Genomic DNA, 8,449 nt, shown 5'->3' with positions numbered 1-8,449 from the left:
AGAAGGGATGCGGAGCAAGGCTGGTGGCTAGGTGGGTTTTACGCTCACTCTTGCTAAGAAGCGAAAGAGATGAGACTGACAAGATAGTGCACATAAGACTGGGTTTATGTAACCTGTGAGAAAACACAAAGGACTTGATGTTGTATAAACATCTAAGTTAAGGTCTCTTCTCTGCTATCTCTTCCTTCAGCAAGGACCTGTACATTTATCCAGGTTTACAGTATTACCCTTGGGGGGTGGGACCCTCCACAGGAGGGAAAATACTGGAGCTTGTCACTAGAGTCTAGGAAAATTCCTCTTTGGTGGGACTCATTCTTTCTGGGGTCCTAGACAATTAAATACTCAATCCTAGGGGGCTGAATATGGAGCCAGGAAGAACTGAATTCAAATCCTGCCTCAAACATTTGCTAGCTGTGTGAATCTGCTTCAGTTTCCTCATCTGTAGAGCAGGACCAATAATCACACCTGCTGCACAGGGTTGTGTTTTATGAGAATGAAATGAAGTCGTTTACGTGTGACACTTTGCAGCCTGGTGCTGATGAAGATGTCTGGGAGCCTGTGAGTCACCCTTCCCTCAGCGACCCGGGCAGAGCCCCACAGATGAGGATGCATGCTGTGGCTTTGATGTACAGCTGGTATGATCCCCACAGCAAACAAAGTCCAATCCCATGTATCCATGCTAATGGAAGGGAGCATGGGCTGATCAGTGGCCTCTCTGAGATGGAGGCATCCACCCACAAAGCTGGCTTGGGGACCCACAGGGAGTAGACAAATGTCAGCCTCCACTCTGGGTAGAGGGAGCCAAATATCGGTGCTAGCCTCTAGATGTGAGGAGTGTGCACTATGGTGATGCCCACAGACTTGGGCCAGTGTGATACGGTATTTCGGCACACCTGGTCCAAAACCAGATAGGGACAGGTGCCTGTGGACCAGAACCATATCCTCATGGATCATCCACAGAGCAGGGCTTGGGCCCCATGGGCCCCAGACTCCATTTCTGGGACCCCCTCTTATGATCGCAGATGATGCAGAATTCAGGAAAGGACTCCTACTGATCAGATGCCTGGAGTCCAAATGGCAATGCCTCCCAAGCCAGGACAGTCAGCTTTTCTGTCCTTCCAGGGTTCCAAATGCATTGTGTGTTTGCAGTCGGTGGACCTGGGTTGGCTTAGCCATGGGACCCTGGGCAAGGGATTTAATCTTCCTGGGCCTCAGTCCCTCCCCCCAACCCCAGGCATAAAGTGATGAGGCTGAGCTAGCTGGCCTTGCTCTGTGATCCTGGGTGACGTCCAAGGTCCCTTCCAGCTCCAAATCCCATGACCCAGTGGCCCTTTCGCCTGGACCTGGGAGGCTGCCCAGGTAACAGGCTAGCTTCTGTAGGCTGCTGTGGCCACCTTGACTATTTGCTGGCCCAGTAGGTAGCCCACAGGCCCTGAACAGCATCAGAGGCTTGGGGTTAGCCCTCAAGAGGGTTTGTGAGACCCCAGGCCACCCACCCCAGGACTGTGGCTTGGTGTGACTTTTCTTCTCTAAGGTTCATGTGCTCTGGGCTCATCATGCACCTGGGCCTTGCAGGTGGGAACATCCACTTAGATTTCCTCTGTTCCACTTAGTTTTCCAATTGGCCTCTTCATCTTCATCATGGACCACTTCAGCCCTGCTTTCCCTGGGCTGTGTCCAGTCTGTTGGTAGGGATGACCTGCCTCATCTCTGCCTTGGTCAGCCAGCCCTGCCCATTCAGCTCCTCCAGTGGGGCCCCAGGCCCGTGTCCCCTAGTGTCAGATAGCCACAACTCATCTTTCTTCAGCTGAGAGTTGGTCACTCTTTCCAAAACCACTCTGTGAGATGGGTAATTTCATTTAACAAAGAAGCTGAGGCTTAAGTGACTTCCTCAAAGTCACAGTAACACTAATTGTTAGGAGATGGGCCTAAGCCCCAAAGCCCCTGCTGTGGGCCCTCCCCTTGCCAGCAGGGAGCTTCCACTCTGAGCTGCTCAGCCCAAGGGGGACACAGAAGGACAGGGAGGGGTCTTGGATTGGCCCCTTCAGGCAGATGCTCCCAAAATCCAATCCTCCCAGGCTGGAGGTTCCATGAGTGAAGGGCCCAGATTGCTTTCTACATTGCCCTCAGCACCTGGCACAGACTTGCACACACAGCAGGTACTTAATACAGGTTTGTCTAATAAATGAGGGGGGAAAGCATTTATTAAGTGCTTATTGTGCACTAGGCCCTGTGCTAAGTGCAGGAAAAACAAATGTAGAAGAGAGACTGTCCAGGCCTTCGAGGAGCTTCCATTCTAAAAAGTGGAGATAGCATGAGGGTGGGGATGGGGCAGAATAGGGAGTTTAGGTGTGGGGGTGGGGGAAAGGGTGAAGAGCTCTTCAATGACTCACGCTGTCCAGAAGCCATGATGACGGGGTTTTCATGACCATGCCCAAAGCACAACATTGAGAGGGCCTGGAGAGCATCCCACCATGATGCCCAGATATGGCTGGGGGGCTGGGGCTCCACCCCAGGGTGGGAGAAGGCCTGGTCAGAGACTCTTTCCAGGACTCTGGAGAAGGAGTAGGCTCTCCTGCTCCTTCCTAGGAGGTGGAAACTGAGCTCCCAGTGGGTGGAGGGAACCTCAGGGTGTTCATCAGTCCACAGTGGACAGGTCTCTGTTTCCCCCCAGATCCCCACTGTCTGAGAAGCACAATGGCATGTCTGGAAGGATGAGGGTCACAGCACCTATGGGGCTATCTGCCTCATCAGTGCTGAGCTATCTCTGACATGTCCAGTGTCCTGCACAGCCTTCAGAAAAGGCAAGAGAACTCAAGACCAGGGCCAATGTCAACCACCCTCTCCTCCATGGCATAGACTATGGGCAGGGTGCCCTGAATGTGAAGAATGTGTAAATGTCCTGGGTAAGACTCTGGGCCCCTGGATCAGCCCCAGATGCCAAGAGAAGCCAAGGCCAGCTGGAGCCCCTCTGGGGCAAGATGCAGCCTGACTACTCTGAAAAGAGATCTTATGTTGATCCTCCCCCACCCTTGTGAGTACCGCCAAGGTGCCTGGCCCACAGTTGGTGCTTAGGGAGAGTATGAGAGTTAAGGACCATTGCTCCCCTGTCTGCAGCTCAAGATCATTAGGTGCCTGTGCCTGGGAAAGGCCTTTGAGGTTGGGGGGGGGTGGTGAATAGGGGAAAGGATATGCCCCTGGAGTCCTGCCCCGAGCAGCCTTGGGGTCCGGGACTGCTCATCCCTGCGTGACATCAGTGGGATCATCACCCCCTTCCTGGTCTACCAGCTGGCAGACGTCAGAAGTCTCTGCCCCTGCTGGTGTTTGGTGAGCCTCCTGCTACAGGGTCAGCTGAGTATTCAGGACCCACCGGAGCAAGGCCTTGGGCTGGTTCCTTTCCTTTTGTATGTGGTGGAGGGTGGGGGGCGAAGGCAGAAAGCCAAGTCCAAGGCAGCAGCAAAGGGGGGGGACATTTAGTGTAGAGTAATTGATCCTCATTGCAAAGTGGTGCCCCCACCCCTAAGAGTTCTCTGGCCAACTAGCCATGACTGCCTCTCTCTGGGAGCCCTGTGGTGGGGGTGGTGCAGGAGGACACAAAATCCTGACTTCCTCCATCTTTTGGGGGGCCTGGTTGGACACTCTCACTTCCTGCTTTGTGCCAGGGAGCTGTCCCCTTCTTGAGGACACCTCTGCCACCCCTCACTCCTCCAAGCCCACCCAAGAGAAGAACTGGGTGGTGATCACTGCATCATAGCAGCCCTGTGAGGGTAGGTATTCTTATCCTCATTTTTCAGTTGAGGAGGCTGAGGCCAACAGCAGGGAAGTGGCTCTCTCAGGGCCACCCAGCTCAGAAGTGTCTGAGGGAAGATTTGAACACAGGTTTTCCTGACTCCCAGCCAGTGTCCTGCTGCCTCCATCTCCCTAACAGCAAGTAATAAAACATGACAGATGTCAAAAAAAAACAATCTTGTTGTCAAGAGCTGCCTTACTTGGCTCCTGCAGGGCTCTGTGTAGGCTTGGCTCATGACCAACTGGGCACATTGGACTTGGAGGCAGTGTTGGGCTTAGGTGTGGTGTTGCTGGTATTGCTTCTACCTGAGACCCCCAGGGAGGTTGGGAACATGGGCCAGGGTCTGGGGACCAGTCTGATCTGAGGCAGGAAGGCCTTGGCAGATGCTGACTCAGTTGGGTTTGTTGACTTTTTAAACAACTTTGGGATTTGGGTCAGGGTAGCTCTTCCCCAAATCAGGGGTTCTTCTTCTCTTTTGTGTTATGGGTACTTTTTGTGTCTGCCAAGGCCATGGGTCCCTTCTCAGGCTTTTAAAATAATTTTTTAAGAATTGAAAGAAATGCTAACTTTGAGTTGGAGGTTAGTGAAATAAAGAGATGGTCTTATGAACCCTCAACCCTATCTCAAAAGGCCTGGGGGTCCCAAAGGGTTCAGATTGGTTAAGGGCCACCCTGTCCCACCATCTTAGGCCCTCGTCCAGAGTACTATGTGATGTCGATGGCCAGGAGCTCTGCTGCACATCTGGGGGGAGGGAGGCCTTGAACAGGGGCCAGGGAAGTCTGGACTGAAGGAGCAAGGAAATGGTCCTTTACCCCAGGAAGCCAATAAAGTCTGGCACTGCTGTCTGTGATTCCCCAGAATTCTCGTGAGATTTGGCTTTCTGTGCCCAAAGAGTCAAAGTCAGGGGACTTCCCACCTTCCACCTCCCACCTCCCTCATGAGGCAGCTTCTGTTGCCGCTCGATGTAGCATCCCCGGAGAGTTCATTGACATGGGAAGGAGGGAGGGAAGGAGCGCCCCCAAATCCCAGCCTGGCCCCCCCAGAGCAGTCCCACCTGTCCTCCCTTGGGGGACACTCTGGAGTTTCCAAACATGTTTTTCCATCAGTTGTTTTCTTTGCTAATTACAGTGTGGACGCAGGTGCAGAATCCAAGGTTGCTAAAGCAAATAATTAGTTGTAGAGGGGAAGGGAGGATGAGCAAAAAGTCACTGAATGATTCTGGCAGTCAAGGCTCCCAGGGGAGGCAATAATCTTGTCAGGTTTCAGCTGGTCAGTCCAGCCTCTGCAGGCCTGGGCGCGAATCTGACCTAGTGTAAAACACTTTCTGCCCACTCTAATCCCAGAGCAGTGTTCCCCAGCTAACCATCTGTCACTCTCCTCAGTCCTGGCCCGACCTTCCTGCTGCCTTCTGGCTCTCTGGGGCCTCACTTGTGACCTCCACCCAGCCCTGACTCCCTCCCCACCCCCCAAGAACATCAGGAAGAGCAAAGGATCACCCCCTGCCCCTCAGCCCTGCCTCATGTGACCCCATCCAAGGCCCATCACCAGCCTGGTTGCCAGGTCCTGAATGATTTCCAGCTTATCAATGTCTCTCCTTAATTGTGAGGCCCAGAACCAAGCCCAATACTCTGGCTAGGCCAGGGTCTGCTCCAGAACATGGATCCTTCCTGTCCTGGGTCCCATTCCCTCCCACACCAGTCTTGAGTACTTAATGGGGTTGACTACACAGCTAACCAGTCGAGTGCTGAGGCATTTAGGGCTAGTGGCTAAGGAGGCACTAAGCAGAGGATGAGCAAAAAGTCACTGAATGATTCTGGCAGTCAAGGCTCCCAGGGGAGGCAATAATCTTGTCAGGTTTCAACTGGCCAGTCCGGCCTCTGCAGGTCTGGGTGTGAATCTGACCTAGTGCCTTGCTGGCTCTGGCTTCTTGGAGCAGAAGACCCTTGGGGCCAGTGGCCCCTCCATTTTGCTCAGGCCACATTGCTGTGGAGCAAGCTTGGAGTCAGAGGCTTGAATGACATGTCTCAGGTGCCACAGCTGGTTCCTGAGTGGGAGACTGAGCTGGGGACACAGCTCCCACCCTCGCCCGCCCCCAACACCCACCAACCTTGGATCAGCAGTCGAGGAGGCCCTCACCTTCTTAACCCTAATTCTCTTGGCTTAGTCATCTCATCCTCGAAAAGACTGGTCCAGAAACAACCAAATACACAAATTAAGCCAGAGTTTCCTTGAACTTCTAACCAGCTAATGATCTCACCACCGCTGTTTTTGACCTTTTTTTACGCACTGACTGGGCAGTGGATAGAGTGCTGGGCCTGGAGTCAGGAAGACCTGAGTTCAAATGTGGCCTCAGACATTTCCTAGCCAGTTGACCCTGGGCAAATCACTTCACCCTGTTTGCCTCAGTTTCCTCATCTGTAAAATGAGCTGAAGAAGGAAATGGCAAACCACTCTAGTATTTCTGCCCAGAAAACCCCAAATGGAGTTACAGAGTACTGGATACAACAGAAATGACTGAATAACAACAACTAAGTCACAGGTTAAAGTGGAAGGGACAATGTATTTGAAAACTTACTCTCAACAAGCTTTGTTAATCCCAGAATTGATCCCAGTCTGGCTGGGCTGGGCCAGCCACCATCCCCTTCCCCTGCACTAATCAGCCCAGGGCCTGGGGCCTGGCCTGGGACCAGGCCTGGGACCCTACTGAGACTGGTCTCACCCAGCCTTCTTGCAGTGATCTCAAAGAGCCCTGATCAGTTCCATTGTCCAGAGGGGCTGACCAAGGTACAACAGATAGGTACCTATGGCCCACTCTGGTAGTGCCAGAGCTGCTCTGTCTCCTCCAAGGTACAGCCTTCTTCTCTCCCCTGTTCTACCCCTCTCTTCTGAGGCTGGCTGAGCCCTCCTGCCCTCAGCAGGGAGCCCATCCCAGCACAATCCATCTCCAGGTGCTGATTGGAACTAGTGGAGTAGCAGGGCTGGTTGGGGCACCTCAGAAAGGGCCTGACTTTCTTTCCTTGTCTTCTGTTTGAATGAGGATCCCCTCCACTAGGCTGAAGCTGTCTGCAGAGGTCTGTTCTCTTCATTCCTACACAGGCAACTCACTGCCTCCTGCTCAGCCCGGGCTGGGCTGCCTTCTGTTGTTTCCTGAGAGGGTGTGATCACCTCTGCCTCTCACTGTCTGTCCCCTGCCCTTTCTTACCCCCACCAAGTTTTTGTTTTTCTCCACCCAGGGCACTGATTAGAATTCTCTCAACGGCATAGGGGTGCACCCAGCCACCCAAAGGCCTGACTTCACTGTTAGGTATGTTCTTAGATCAGAGAGTAGAAGCCCACTAAGGGTGGGCCGGAGACTGACATAGATGGGAGGTGAAACTTGGGGCTGCTTAGCCGAGTGGGAGTTGGGTGCTTTCACCTCCGCCCGCCACCAATGGCCAAGCTGTGAGAGAGAAGTGAGGGAAGGGAGGGCCCAGCTGGGGGCAGGAAAGCATTAAGGAGACTGGCAGGGGACCAGAAGGTGCCACCACCCTCCCTTGGCCGCTGCTCTCCCTACTTCTTTCCTTGCATCTCTGTCTTCTTGTGGGCTCATCACCCATATTGTGCCCCCAGCTGTGGGCTCTGCACTCTCTTCTTTCTCCTCATTCCCTCAGCATCCACTCTGGGCAGGGGACTCACAGATCTGCACAGCCAGGCTTAGTTTCTCTCCAAGCTCTAGCCCCACTTCACCAGCACCTAGTGGATATTTCTAATTCGATATCCCATTGACAAGCAAGAAGATGTCACCTGCTTTCATTGGGATGCTGCCGATGACAGAGGACTTTCCTCCAGATAACCCCAGGAAGGAGATGCTCGAGGGGTGCTTGGATCATAGACGTGGGGCAGGAAGCACCCCAACAAGACGTCCATTCTGCATCCCTCAATTGGGGGTGAGGAGTAGGGGAGCCTCAGCTCCCAAGAGGCAGGGCTTGGCCCACAGAAGGCCTTCTGCTTCATGCTCTCTGCAAGCATGATTTCAATTTTGATTTTGTTTCAGTATCTTGTCTCTTTCTGCAAATGTCAGCCAAGATAGAGTAAGCCCTCAACCCCTTCCTCAGGATGGCTTCCCAGAAGTTGGACCAGATCACCAGCTAGCAGGGAAGCTGCTTGGATAGGTCATGCCAGTTGAGAATCCCATGCTAAGAGCTTTGCAAATATTTTCTCATGTGATTAGATTGGAAGAACAATTGTCTTCCAAAAAACAGAGGGAGCAAAAGGAACATGTGCTAACCCTCATTCAGACACCTTAAATTTAAGAGGAAAAGCAAACACATACCTTTGCTTGTATGATAGGAAAGACAGGGAGTAAGAGAAAGAGCAGATTTTATCTTATAACTCTTTATCTCCCACCCTCCCCTTTTACAGCAAGGAACAGGTGTACACTCACACCTCGATTCTCTATAATCATAACAATAATTAATAATAGCTAATATTTTCATAGCCCTTACTATGTGCCAGGCACTGTACTAAGCACTTTACAGGCATTCTCACAACAGCCCTTCAAGGTAGGTGCTGTTATGTTATACCTAGAGCGAGTGAGACACTCCACAGAGTATAAGTTTTAAATGGAGAATTTATTAGCCGGCGGCCATTTGGGGAATCATCCCAAATCAAAATGACCTC

The sequence above is a fragment of the Trichosurus vulpecula genome, chromosome 5, assembly GCF_011100635.1.
Source record: "Trichosurus vulpecula isolate mTriVul1 chromosome 5, mTriVul1.pri, whole genome shotgun sequence".
Lineage (NCBI taxonomy): Eukaryota > Metazoa > Chordata > Mammalia > Diprotodontia > Phalangeridae > Trichosurus > Trichosurus vulpecula.
Note: the sequence above shows the minus strand (reverse complement) of the source record.